The following is a 15,641-nucleotide window of genomic DNA, read 5'->3' as shown; positions in this document are numbered from 1 at the left end:
TCAGACTTAAGGGATTATATGATGAAAAAGGATTATTGGAGTTTCCTTTACGTCCCTTTTAGCCTCTCTAAAATTGGAAAGGACCGAGTTATCTTTGTCGTTAAACTCGTTAAAACCAAATAGCGACAAACTTGTCCATTCAGACAAGAACGAGTTTCATTGTTGCTAGGCTCATTAAAACATAGTGGCGGGTTTGCCCGAAGGGAAAATTATAGAACAAGCATATGTTATCCTCCTCAAGCTTGATAAAAATAAAGAGGTACTGGTCAGCAATGACTGGGAAAAAATTGGGAAGAAAACTTGAAGAAACTTTATTGGTAGCAAGTCGCTCTTGAACTTGACACTTTCACTCCACATCCGAGTGGGGTTGGGTTGTTCCGTTCACCGGTCATATCACCATTGGTCCATTGCACAATCCATATTTTGGGTTAACGCTACCAATCCATGTCAGTGTCACTGGTATGTTCAAGAGAAGTCGCTCAGAGAATTCACCTGTGTCTCATCCGCTGCAATACATTCATGCTCCATTCTTTCATGACCGATGAACCCTGTATCATCAGATCATTTTCACCTCCAAAATCATTTACTCTGTTTCGTGTTGTAGATGTGGGATTCATTTAGGCCCTCCTACGACGGGTCACTTCTTTTCGACATTAGCTCATTATCCAAGAAGTCGACTTAGGAACAACTCTTTCAGTACTTTGAAGCTTGCATGCCTCAATGGCAAGTTTCTCACTACCGGCGACAGGTTTACATCAATGGCCTTCAACCGAAAGATTTTCTGTGGTGTTCGACGCCAAGTCCCTTTTCACACCACGCGAATTGTACTGTAGTACCTTGAGGGTCATCATCATTATCGGTGATTCCTCTCATGCTTGTTAACGGCTTACATCATTGGCTGGTAATCAGGCAATGTCTTTCCATGTTCGACTCCAGAACATCTTTCACATGGATCGACTTGTACTCCGAGTGAATATTGAACGAGTTTGAAGACCCCGGATCTAGTTTCATCCATCTGGGCTGCGATATATTTAGGAAAATAAAAACATCAAATGTACATTGTTGCTGCATAGATGATCATCAGAACCAAAGGATGATGACTCTATCAGAATCATCAATCTACCACACAGACGGTTGTTTGTCTTATGTACATCAAAATGAATTTATAAAGATGAGCATGGGAATGCCCGCCTCAGCTAGATCATGAAAAATATTATGAAGATAATGTATTGTATTGTATCTTATTACAAGTCTCCTTCCAGCTCGAAAAAACTTCGGATCCTCATAATAAAGCATTTCACCCGACATCAAAAGATTAACGACCTCATGCTTTAGGGGGCAACTGTTATAGACATTTTTGGGCACTATAACCCCAATCAGACATGTCCATAAACCAAGGGCTCCTAAGTCCCTAAAAGTGTTGCTTCACACCCTAAAAGAACAAGGTCAGCTGATTACATCATCTCCCAGAAGTTCGCCATAGAAAACTGCTCAGAACTGGTCAAAGCTAGACCATACAGACTACCCAGTGCAGAGGGTGCGATGCATCTCACCTGCCCAGTGAAAAGGGTGCGATGCATACTGGAAAGCCCTTCTATAGGGTACGATGGGCGAGAGTAGAGAAATGGTAGAGACAGTTTGCAAGGTGGATCATCATGGAATCTTCCAGAAACTTCTCCTGTGACACTTGCCTCTCTGAATTCGCCCAGGGATGAGTAAGAGATCAGCAATCTCCAAGTGGAATCAATAACTATCAGAGAGAGGACACTAATCAAAATCCCAGAAGCGGACTCACCCCCCTGCAATCATCTATATATGGATCCCCCATCCCAGAGATCCAGGGGCTGGAATTTTGTATCTTGTAAGGAACTGCTGTTGGTTTCTTGGTGGAATATCATAGTGTTGGGTGATCTAAGCTTTTCATGAGGTGAAGAAGGGCTTTCATGCTGAAAGGATGACATTGGGTCAGAACAATTGGTTATAATCCTCTTTGCTATTCTTGATATTAATAAAGCTATTCAAGTTTTCCTCCACATTCTTGTATGTTTGATGATATATGCATTTGTGTGGTCAATATATATCTGGTCCTCTATTGTTTATGATTGTAGATCTCTGTTCTTCAATAGTATTATGCTGCTTTGATTCCATAGGTTCTCTTTGAAGATGTGTAGATGAAGGAAAAGTGGCAAGGATCTGTCAGAAGGGAGAGGAACCAAACAAGGAACTAAGCACAAGACTGAGGTTGGTGTCCTTTGTTCCCCTCTTATCTACTTCTCATAAATGAAAGCAAAAGTAGTTTTAGTTAGTTTGTTTCTAAGATAGCTACCAGTCTTAGTGGGACTAGCAGCTCCGAGTGGACACTAGATTTCCCGATAACACTATGAATTGAGTCAATTTTCCCAATTCCTAAGAAGGTGTAGTGGAGGAATCCTTCCAGAAAACTTTGAAGGAAGAAAGCTTGTTAGGAACTAATGATTGAGATTGCTCGAGCTTCCTTTTCTTTCTGCCTCTTTTGACTATTGCTTTGTGCTGAGGACTGTAAAATATATCTAAAGGAGGAATCTCCTCTATATTGAGAGTAAATTCTGAGGTAGGGAAAGCAGGAATAACCTCAATTTTCTTTTGACCATGAATGGAAGATTTATCAAAAATTTCTTATTTCTTGGTTCCTTGTTCAACATTTTTAATAGTACCCTGAACCTCCACATGTTGTGAAGAAGTGGTAGTTTGAGAAGATGAAGCTTGAACCTTAGTATGAGTATTTTGTTAGGCCCCTATACTACTAGTGTAACCCATTATTGTTATTAGTATAACCCACTTATTATATTGTTGTACCCATGTAGTGCCCATATTGTTACTATTGTGCCCCATGAAAGCCTACTATTGTTATTATTGTGCCCTTACATTATTATTGTTATGTCGGCTCTGATTATGTTATGACCTCTTAGACTCCTATATATAGAAAGGAGGTCTTTTCATTTGTATCATCCAAGAATTGTTCATTTATGTAATTTAAAGGAGGTTGCCCCCTCAAAGAGGCTGAATTCTAAGGCGTTGATCTATCTTTTCTTGAGCTGGTTTCATAACATTTGGTATCAGAGCTTTGGATTCTAGGGTTTTGCTGTTCCAAACAGGTCATCGTGGAATTTTCGCTATAACATTTTTTCTGTGACGTTTCAGAAGTCGAAAAAAAAAACCCATTTGAGAAGACATCGCACTAAACCTTGGGTCTGAATTTCAGAGCTTTTTGTGCGATATTTGCGGAGATATGATCTGAGGAAGTTGGTCTTTTTGCAGACTCCTGAATTACATTCCAAATAGGTGACCTGGGGAAAATCATCATAACTTTCTTTCTGAGCATCAGATTGAAATTTCGCAAGAATCTACAGAAAGAGGATGGACTGTAGTTTTCTTTTATATATTTTTCAGAGTCAAATCTTCAAACAGTGACACATGGCACTTCATACAAGTTCGCTCTACTGAACTAGTCTACAATCAGGTCACTGTGGGAGATTGTGCATAACTCTTTCTTGGAGAATCCAATTTGGATCAGATTAGTGGCATTGGAAAGAGGACACAGAAGGCTACTACAAGTTGCAATTTCAGAACTTAAAGATCCAAAAGTACAGAGTTACAGTCATTTCAAGGTCGAGCTCCTAAAATCAAGAAAAAGCAAGATGAGGAAGTTTGATGGCAAGGATCCGGTAAATTGGATACTTCATATGGAGAAATATTTTGATCTACATGGTGTACAACTGTTACAAAAGGTATGTATTGCATCTTCATATTTAGAACCAGATCAATTTTTATGGTACAAAGGGCTTTGTTCTCGTAAGCAACTTGTTACGTGGTTAATTTTCACAGAGGAAATGATAACACATTATGAGGATACAAAGAGCAACACCTTCTTTAGAGCAACACCACAACAATTGGAAAGAGTAAAAGGGCTTTGTGACATAGCGGAAAGAAAAATTATGGAAACTAGGAAGCGTACCCCTCACAACTATAAAGATGGAAGTGTTGTTTCTCTAGCCTTCCATAACCTACAAGGGTTACACCACAACAATTGGAAGAAAAAAGAGAAAAAGGGCTTTGTTACAATTGTGATAACAAATGCACTAAAGGTCATAAGTGTGCTGAGAAGAAATTATTTTACATAGAATATGAAGAGGAGGAAGAAAAGGATCAAGAAACATCAAAAGAAGAAGATATACGCCAGGACCCCACCACAGAGAAAGAAGAAACGAATCATACCATATCTTGTAAAGCATTGGCAAGAATTACCACTCCTCAAACTCTTAAGATAGAAGGACATATCAAGAAGAAAAAGGTGCAAGAAGTGAAAGATCACATCGAGAAAGAAGAAATGAATCCAACCATATCTTGTAATTCATTGTTCGAAATTACCACTCCTCAAACTATCAAGATAGAAGGACATATCAAAAAGAAAAATATTCAAGAAGTGAAAGATCACATCGAGCATCAAGAAATGAATCCGACCATATCTTGTAAAGGATTGGAAGAAATTACCACTCCTCGACCTTTAGAGATAGAAGGACATATCAAGAAGAAAAATGTTCAAGCAGTGAAAGATCACATCGAGCATCAACAACAAGTTCTCTAACTTTTAAAGGATAATGCCACTTCTGTGCAAAATCAAATGAAACAATAGGTAGATCAACATCGTAGTGAAATTTTTTTTGATGTAGGTGATTGGTTATTTTTACAGCTACATCTCAAGCAAGCTATTTATGAGAAGGAAATGTTGGCAATACTACATGCACTTAAAAAATGGCAACCTTACCGAATGGGAAGACTCTTCAAGGATGAGGATGTGGAAGCATTGTTTTGTGCTATTTATATTATCCAACCAGATTGGATAAACGAAGCAAGGGATGAATGGAAGAAGGATGAAGAAGTATGGCCACTTATTCAAAAGTTGCAAAAGATCCCAATTCAAACAACATTGCCAGAAATTGAAGAGGAAGGAAAAATCATATTGGAACCTGGAGCAGTCACAGAAATAAGAACCTGACAGCTATGAAATCGATCAATTTCAGAGTATCTCATCAAGTGGAAGAACTTACCCGCTGAATATTCCACATGGGAGGACAAGAATTTTATACAGAAGCATCAAGAACTACTCAAGTGTTGAGGACAACACTTTTTGAAGGAGAGGGGCATGCTAGGCCCCTATACTACTAGTGTAACCCCTTATTGTTATTAGTATAACCCACTTATTATATTGTTGTACCCATGTAGTGCCCATATTGTTACTATTGTGCCCCATAGAAGCCCACTATTGTTATTATTGTGCCCTTACATTATTATTGTTATGTCGGCTCTGATTATGTTATGACCCCTTAGACTCCTATATATAGAAAGGAGGTCTTTTCATTTGTATCATCCAATAATTTTTCATTTATGTAATGTAAATAAGGTTGCCCCCTCGAAGAGGCTGAATTCTAAGGCGTTGATCTATCTTTTCTATCTTTTCTTGAGCTGGTTTCATAACATATTTACAGTCATACTAAATTCATTCCAACCTTCATTCAATTCAGGATTAAAAATCAACTCATCAACCTACGGCGGGGAAGAAATTAAAATAACCTTTGGCTGATCTTTGGGGGGGGACTGCCAACTATGCCGAACTATCAGAATGAGTGCTTGATGCTGATGACTTTTCTTGAGGTAACTGTAACAGATTCAATGGAAGGTTGGCTATCTAAGAGTATTTGTATTGAACAAATTGATTTTTCTCCTCTGTATACAATTTTTCTTCCACTCTTTGTATTACTATAGCATAGGAAGAAGACTGAACAAACAAATCATCAAATTTATCCTCTTCATGGATAAACTACATGAACCCTTGGGATGCAATAAAATTATTCACCACAAAATCTGAGTCATATTTTCATTTGGGAATAGTAGGAAATTTCAGAGCTTCAACAATGAGGATTTATTTCTCAGCATGGCAGTAATTGGCCAATGAAAATATACTGAACCTTATAGGAAAAATAGGCCATGCCCTTTTATTGGATTCTCTCAATACTTTAGTGATACCATAACCAACTATCTAATAAGCTACTTCTTTGCTGACTAGCTTATTAGAATGTATAAAGGCAAAACATGAGGATGAGCAAGACTACCCGAAATTCTGATATAGTTAAATAATTCTTCTCCGGACCAATTTCTGATTTTCTGAAGGTAGTCCATGGCTTCCTGAGACATTCTTGGTGGCTAAGACTTAAATATGGTTTCATATATTGGAATCATAACCTTGTGACATATCTGGTAGATATGTTAAAAATACTTAGATTCCCATAGGATATCATGGTAGACATGGATAGGCTTAGGGTCCTGAATAAACCATTTCCAACCCATAGAGGGAAAATCCATAGAAAAACACAGAGTGTCCATGACATAGGCCGACATAAAAAGGAGGCAAATTATTTTCAGAAATTATTCTACCATGCTAAAAAGCTAATATATGAGAAGCCAAGTTATCAAAAAGTATGGTAGACTAGTCAAATATATACCCTCGGAAGCCCCATCAACCATAAGTACCCAAGTGTTCAAGAATTTCGACATGTTAGGGAGTGCATGCAATCGACACATCATAGCAACAACTTGGGAGAAAGGAGAAATGAGAGAATCAAGCGAGTACTTACCAGATTCCTTCACTTTATGCTTATTTGGGTCGTGTCTCCACTGTCAGATTTGATCTGAGGGGTGCCCATGCTCCTTTACAAAATCCTTAGTGTATTCCTTATTATATACATACTGAGGATTTGGAAAATGGTACATGCTTTGAAAATCCTTGCTGGTGAAAGATCCAATTATTATCCCTTTCTTAGTTTGGAAATGCCTATCAGAAAAGTCAAATTTTTCTACTACCCAATAGACCATATCTGTGTAAGGCAGTAATTGTGGCCTAGCTACAATTCTATGGAGGAAATATTTGGCAGCATCACTAGTAGTAGCTTTCAAAACAACAACGTTTTCATCAGTTGTGACTAATCTCCCAGTAACTCTGGGATTTTCTCTTTCAAAATACTGATAAATTTATTCCCATGAAGGTAATCCATCATCTCTGGTACACACAGTATCTGAAAATAATCTTGCTCATGGAACTTTATCATCTACCTCTTCCAGAAATGGACTAGAAGATTGTTGTTGTGGAGCTTTCTTTTTACCTATAGTGATGATCCAAACTTAAATAGGAACACAAAAAATTACTGAAATAACCATAAATGCAGATATGCAGCAAAAATAACACTTCATTTCATTAATATCAAAATACGGAAATATGCTCACAAACAGAATGGAAATAAGCTAGCTCAGCTGATGGTAGCTTATCTTTGAGGAGAGATGTGTCGACTATATGCCCCTGAACTATGTTACAATAAGGCTCAAGGGCCTATTTATTATTGAACAAAAAGGGGAAACCCTAAACAACCAAAACTCTAACCCTAGGAGATGGAACACCAAGAGATTGTGGGCCCCGTTGGGCAGCCAACTTCTTGTGGTCGTAAATTAGACATATTATTTTCGTTTGGTGCATACGATACCTTCTTGTAAATATATCTCTGAGTATTATAGGATTTGCAACAAGCCTTTTCGCATGGCTACGGGCTTGCTGCGGACCTCAAAAAAACATCATTTAGGGGGTCAAAACTGCTCTAGAAGTTCAGGACCCAAAAAACTGCTAAAAATAGTAAATGTTGCAATAAACAAAGAAATAGATGAAACCAACTGGAGGCCTAGGTGGAATAGGCGGGTGGCCACTAATATCCACCTGGATCATTCCTCCCCCATTAGGAAGCAATGGTCCCCATTGCGTGCAAAGCCTCCATGAGGTGAGGAAATTTCTGTTGAACGTAGTCCATGGTGAACCACTTGCCCTAGTCAAGGCGTTGGCCTACTTTGACAACTCGATATAGTTGGATCCTCTATTGGAGACTATTCTTAATATGTGTATCCATGATCTGATCATTTGTGGCCTGTTCCATATAGTCTGGGTTTAGCTCTGTTGGTGTGAGTGTGTCCAGCAATGGTGGAAAGTATGGCTGAAGGCGGTCTACATTGAACACTGGGTGCAGACCAAGGAATTGTGGAATGCTGAGCTCAAAGGAATTGTCCCCTATATCCTTGGTGATAGTGTATGGCCCATATCAGAGTGGGTGAATCTTGCGGTGGGGTCCAACGAGGCACTCCTTCTACAAATGTAGCCAAAATTTGTCGCCCACCTGGAACTTGTGCAGAACCTGATGTTGATCATGGCACTGCTTGTAATTAGCATTGGCTCTGTCCAATATATCATGGACCTACTGGAGGATGTGTTGAATGTGCTCAATGAAGTTGTTAGCCTTGTCGGCTTCAGACTAGACATGAGCTGAATCTGCCTGAGTAGCTGCAAATGGTATGGCCACATCAATGGGACATAATGGCTGAAATCCCAGCCCTACCTGAAAGGGGCTATGGCCCATTGAGCTATGGAGAGCTCTGTTGTAGCTGTGCTAGACATAGGGGAGTATTTCATCCCATGTGCGTGGATGTTTCGAGTTGTACAAGCACAAAATGTGTTCGATGACCCCGTTGATGACCTCTGTTTGACCATTAGTTTGGGGATGGAAAGTCGTGGACTTAGTAAGTTTGGTATCCAGCATCGACCAGAGACTTGACCAAAATGCACTTAGGAATATGTTGTCCTGATCTGAGACAATGGACTGTGGGATCCCAAAGTGTACCCACACTCACTCAAAGAAGAGATTAGAAGTGGCCTCTACTTTGATACTCTTCTTGCAGGCTGCCATATTGGCCAACTTAGAGAATCTGTCGATGACCACGAAAACGCAGTCGTTGTTGTGCTTAGAAGAAGGAAGACCCAACATGTAATCCATGGATATGGATTCCTAAGGTCGAATAGGAGTAGGAAGAGGAGTATATATGCCTTGCTTCTTGATGGTTGGTTTGGTAATGGCATAGGGAGTGTAGGATTTAACGTACCTATCAACATCATGCCGAAGGTTCGGCCAATAAAAATACTTCTACAGTACTGCCACTCTTTTCTCTATTCTGAAATGTCCAGCGAAATGACTATAGTGTACCCCCCAAATCATATTGGCACGCTCACTTGAAGGAACACAAATGTGTCCCAGGTGGCATAACAATGCATCCTAGAGGTGAAAATTTGGAACTTGCTTACTTTCCAGGAGTGTCTTGTATGTGTTGCCAAATTCTAGATTGCTCTTGTAAAGATGTGGCCACCCCAAAGTCTCGTTCTCATAGGAGTCGAGCACAGTGATCAACGCCATGATTAGTGGTTGGCTGAGCCAGTATGCAACATTATTGGTGCTGCCCTTCTTATACTTAATGTTTAAATGGAATTGTTGCAAGTATGTGGACCGTTTCTGATGGCGATCGTTTTGCAACTTCCCTTGTGTCTGTATGAATTGCAAGGGTCGGTGGTTTGTGTGGATGACCATTTCCTTCCCCACAATGTGATTCTTCCATTGACGACATGCTTGCATAATGGAATTCATTTCTTTGTCATAAGTGGGATACTTTCATATTGTGTTTGAAAGTGTCTCACTGTGGTAAGCCACTAGACACCCCTGCTAAGTAAGAACTGCACCAATGGCATAGTCAGAGGCATCTGTCTCAATGTCAAATGGTTTATGCAGGTCTGGTAATGTGAGCATTGGTGCAGAATAAAGGCGACACTTCAACTCGGCAAATGCCTTTTGTTGGGTTTTAGACCAAAAAAAATTTCTTTCACTGCGCCCTTGGTGACTTGACTTAAAGGCCAAGTGATATGAGACAACCCCAACATGAACCTACGATCAAAATTGGCAAGACCCAGAAAGTTGCGGAGCTCTGTTAGAGTGGTTGGGGCTGGCCAATCCTTAATGACTTGTATCTTGGCTGGGTCCACATGCACCCTGATCATCAATTATGTAGCCCAAATATTGGACCTGGGTTATTCAAAAAGTATTTCTTCATATTGGCACACAACTTGTGTTGTCGCAGGGTTTGAAGGACCTATTGAATATGGTGGAGGTGCTCTTCCTAACTCTGGCTAAAGATCAAGATGTCATCTAAATACACCACCACGAATGCATTGGTGAAGGACCTCAAGATTTCGTCCATCAACCTCATGAAGGTTGTGGGGGCATTCATCAACTTGAAAGGCATGACAACCCATTCGAAAAGACCCTCCTTGGATTTGAAGGAAGTCTTCCAAAAATCGAAGGGTTTGATAGGCACCTAGTGATAACCGAACTTCAAGTCAATCTTGCTGAAATGTTTGGCCCCCTTGAGCTGGTCCAGAAAGACATCAATCCATGGGATTGGGTACCTATTCCAGACAATGATCTTGTTCAACACCTGATAGCCAATACAGAGTCTTCATGTCCCGTCCTTCTTCTGTAGCAATACAATTGGGCTCCCATAGGGTGATGAGCTTGGCCTAATGTTCCCTTTCTGCAACATCCCCTAAATCTACCTCTTGATCTTATTGTTCTCCAAAATCGAGCATTGATAGATCGTTCCATTGGGTAGTGACACACTTGGGGTCATATTGATGGAGTGCTTGACCTGACAATGTAGAGGTAACCCCGTAGGTGAGGCGAAAATGTCCCTGTACTCCTCCATGACCTTATCCATTTTTTGTTGTTGTGAGGAGAATTTCTGTTTGGAATCTGTGGCCACAATATTCTTCTTTCGCTAAGAGAGAATCATAAGGAAAATAAATTTCCTTGTCTGTGAAATGATCTTACCGCATTGCTTTGAAGAGATCAAAGAGATGGCTGTAAGCGAGGCTACCTCCGGTATCCTGTACAACTTGTTGCCCAAGGTAATAATAATAGAGCGAGGTCTAGACTCATACACAACATGTCACTTCCACAAGTATGGTTATCCTAATAATACATCACAAACTTCAAGAGGAGAAACATCACATAGTACCTCATCCGTGAAGGGCTTGATGTTTTAGGAAGGTGACACTATTGGCTAACACGAAGATCTCATCCTTAGTGAAGCCACCCAATGGTGTACAGTTGCAGATGCATTGTAGTCGAGAGGCCCTTACACTTCATGACCTCTACTAAAATTAGGTTCTTTTGGATCTCGCTGTCAATGATGAACTATAGCGGAGAACCCTTCTCCCACATCTGTGAGTGGAAGAGGCGTTTCCCCTCCTCTAGATCTTCAGGCTCATTCTCCTAGATCTTGGTAGTGGCCACTATTGCATTGGGCTCTGCATCAATGATCTGCTTCCCTTCTTCATTCCCCTTCTTGGGTTCTGACTCAGAGTCGAAACATGCGTCTAATTCAAAAGCCTTCAGCTCGACCACTGGTGACTGGTTGTCTCGGCGCTCACTAGTGTTGTGAGTGGAGCTCTTATGGAACTCACACCATTTTCTCGTGTCATTATTAATATTCGTGGTGTTGTTATTTTCTTTCAGCTTCAACGGGTTGTCCTAGGTCGCCTTGCCTTTGATTTTTCCTTTGTTCTGTGGTTTGGGGGTGCCTTTTCTTTCTTCAGATTCATAGATCCAAAGTCTTGCTTCTTCTGTTTAAACTTTTTCTCAATCTTGATACCGTATTGGTACGCCGTGCTGAGCGAGGAGATGTCCATGAACTCCATCTCATCCTGAATTTACTTATGTAGACAGTTGTGGTACTTGAGTACCAAATGTCACTTAGAATCCTTGATATCGAGCTTCGTACGAAGAATATGGAAAACATTCGTGAACTCCGACACATCTTGGTCCCTTCCCTACCGTAGCGTGGTCCACTTGATGTAATTATATTCATAGCTCCTGACAGGGTAATATTGTTCCTTGAGGGCGTCTCGGAAAGAATCCCAAGTGGGTGCAGCTGAAAATAATGGGATTCCCTCTCATCCTTTTGTTTGCAGTAGGTTTCCCACCAGTCCTTGACGTGTGGGGTGGATTTTGAGAAGTGAAAAAGTAATATTTTCTTGATTGGAAAAATCATGGACTAAAAAATATCCTTCCAATAGATTCAACCATTTATCTATGGTGTTTGTATCTATCTGTTCCTCAAATATGGGAATATTGAAGTTAACTTGTACCTTAAAAGGAGTGGCACCTCCAGAGTGGCTGCTGGATGAAGATGTGTCTCCTGTGGGTAGTCGTCGAAGGATATGGGAACTTTTATCCATCATCGTGTTCCTTTGTTACTCAAGGGCTTCCTCAAGTAGTATTTTGATAGGATTTCCTGCCCCCTAATCTTTCTTTTCTTTTGCCATGGGAGGTTGTCAGGATTTCCAAGGCTGGTCTTGCAAAGGTTCAACTAGTTCGAGCCCCAACTCCTTATATATTGACCTCGTTGGGGACATGAAAAGAAAAACAGAGAAAGAGCAAACCGCTCTAATACCACTGATCCAAACTTAAACATGAACACAAAAAATTATAGAAATAACCATAAATGCAGAGTCGCAACATAAATAACACTTCATTTCATTAATACCAAAATATTGAAATATGCTTACAAACAAAATGGAAATAAGCTAGCTCGAACGATGGTAGCTTATCTCTAAGGAGAGATTTGTTGGTTACACGCCTCTGCACTGTGTTACAATGAGGCTCAAGGGCCTACTTATTATTGGACAAGAAGGGAAAACCCTAAACAACCAAAACCCTAATCCCAAGAGATGGAACATTGTTGGGTGCGACCCAACTTGGTCCAGTTTTGGTCAAAGACTCCACAATTTGAGTGGAGTGCACAAAGTCCGCGAAGTTCTATTCACTACGTGATGTCTAGGGGATTTGGGGTGGGTCAAAGCCCCTCATTTTGTAACGGGTATCAAGGTTTTAGTTCATTGTTTTGTTGAACCCATAGTATGTGGACCATTATTTTGTAGTAATGAAATATATATAAGGAGATGTAATGCTTTGTCAAAGGGAGTCATTCACAGATGAATTGATCATACATTTGGTCTTTAGTCTGTATTTTTGGGTCTTAAAGGGAAGGCTGCGCAGCTGAGTGAGTAGAGGCCTCAGAAGAGTCTGTAGCTGAGTGCATAGACCACTTGCATTTCGGTGCATAGCTTGCTAAGTTGTATGTATTGAAAGATCTATCTTAATTTAAAAAAATGAAGGTTTGGTGAAATATTGTGTATCTGTATTCATAATTTATATTCATATGTACTGATATGCATGTTTTTTACTTATTTATGTGAAATAATACATGTTGTATCGTTCTTTGATATGTTTACATAATAAGTGAAAATTTGTGAAGAAAAGAATCAAGGCGAAGTCTTTTATGTATGTGAAGTTGTAGATTAGTATAAAATATAAGAAAGCACATGGGTACTACAACGCAGTATCCCTTTGGCTGCAAAAACTTGGTTCTGCAACCTCCCATAACTCTTCGGGTGAGACTGTGATCTACTTGTAGGTCGTTGCTGAAAGGGCCAGTGGTTGAGGGTTTTTTTTGGGTTGTGTTATATTCTTTCCATGACTAGCCCACGTAGTTCACCGGGGGGTTAGAGGGGGAGCAGAGCCCCCCCTTCGTTGCGCTGATTGCGCGGTGGGGAGGTCACAAGGGGGGCAGAAGCCCCCCTATCCAGGGGGTTTGAGGGGGGTGGGTAGCCCCCCTCTATGGTGTCCAGGGCAGTGCCTCGGGCAAATATTTTTTGGACCCTATATTAGGTTGGGCAGACCTACCTATGGTTTTATGCATGGTTTTTCACACATGGTTTTGGATGCAATGGTTTTCAGTCCATGGTTTTGGATGCGATGGTTTTCGGTTCATGGTATTGGATGCTTTGACATGTATAAATATGTATTGTAACATTGAAAGAAACATAATGAAAAATCAAGCTGGTAGTCCCGATTTTGGGATCTAGGGGAAAATATCTATGTATATGTGTTTTATGTGTTATGCTCTCGCATTGTTTATTTTCTGTGTTTTAGAATTCATATGCAGGTAATTTTTGTATGGGGTTAAAACCTACATTTGGTATCAGAGCTATTTTGGATTCAAGGGGACGCCTTTTTTGTTGAGGGGTTTCGCTCGGGCCTATGGTAAACCCTATTCAGTTGGAGATCTGTGGGACCAATTCTGGTGGTGAAAGAAGATGGCGAGCAGTGGAAAGATAGAGATCGAGAAATTTAATGGTCAAAGTTTTGAGTTATGGAAACTCAAGATGGAGGATCTGTTGGTGGATAAAGATCAGTGGATCGCGGTAGATCCAGGTACTAAACCAACGGGAGTGTCCAATCAAAAATGGAAGAAGATGGATTAGAAGGCAAAGAGCACAATACGATTGTGTGTCTTAGATTCAGTATTGCTGAATGTATCAAGGGAAGCTATGACTAAGGTTTTGTGGGACAAGTTAGGGACTTTGTACCAATCTAAGTCTCTAGTCAATAAACTGTTCCTATGGAAAAAGATGTATAACCTGAGGATGAAAGATGGAGACTCGGTGACAGAGCATATGAATGCATTCAATACTGTGGTAAGTCACTTATTATCTATTGATATTAAAATTTCAGATGAAGATAAGTGCATCATTTTGTTGTGTTCTCTACCAGATTCGTGGGATAGTTTGGTTATTGCAATAGGTAGCAATGCAACTGCCTTGTAGTTTGATGAAATAGTCTCATCCTTGCTGATGGAGGAGATGCGATGGAAAAATATGGAGAACCAAAATGGTGATGCCTTGTCTATACGAGCATGGTCCCAGAACAAAAACAAAAATAAGTCTTTGAGTGGGAGATCTAAATCTAGAGGGAGATCTAAATCTCCAGGAAAACTTGCAAAGGTGGTTTGCTGGAAATGCGGAAAGGAAGGGAACTAAAAAAGGGACTGTAAATATAAAGCTTCTGACAAAGGAAAGGCATCTGATGATGCTCCTTCTGTAGAGGCAAAAACCACCTCAGAAGAAGGTGGGGATGTGTACTTGGCTTCTTCAAGTACACATGTAGATCATGAGGCACAGTTGATTAACTCAGGTGCATCCTTTCACTTCACTCCCCATAGAGAGTGGTTCTGCGAGTATGAGAAATATGATGGTGGTGATGTCTTCTTAGGGGATGATAGGAAGGCTAAAATCATTGGTTGCAGAAAAGTAAAGTTGAAGTTGCAAGGTGGAAGGGTTAGAACACTTCTGGGTGTTCTGCATATTCCTGCATTGGCCATAAATCTGATTTCTGTAAGCAAGTTGGATGATGTAGGTGTAAAAACAATGTTCGAGAAGGATACCTGCAAGATGGTTCAGGGAGCACTAGTATTAATGCGGGGAGTTTAGATTGGAACTTTATACAAGATGCAAGGTAGCACTGTTGTTGATGGGTGCAACAGTTTTTTGGTTCCTAAAAGTGGAGTAGAAAATCTAGTGGTCTCTGGAGAGAAGACCATGCTGTGGCATCAAAGGCTTGGACATATTGGAGAGAAAGGCCTTCAAATACTTCATGGTAAAGGTATGGTAGAAGGTATGAGTAATAACTCTCTGGCTTTTGATTTTTGTGAAAATTGTGTATATGGGAAGCAAAATAGGGTGAGTTTCCCCTATGGTGGTAAGAGGGCGAAACAGATATTAGAGCTTGTGCACAGTGCTGTGTTTGGACCTGTGAAGGTTCCATCACTAGGTAAGTCTATGTACTATG

The sequence above is a fragment of the Pinus tabuliformis genome, chromosome 7 (assembly GCF_031772625.1).
Source record: "Pinus tabuliformis cultivar Carrire ecotype Pingquan chromosome 7, CPIR1, whole genome shotgun sequence".
Classification (NCBI taxonomy): domain Eukaryota; kingdom Viridiplantae; phylum Streptophyta; class Pinopsida; order Pinales; family Pinaceae; genus Pinus; species Pinus tabuliformis.
The sequence above is the reverse complement of the archived record's forward strand: the minus strand, read 5'-3'. Positions refer to the sequence as shown.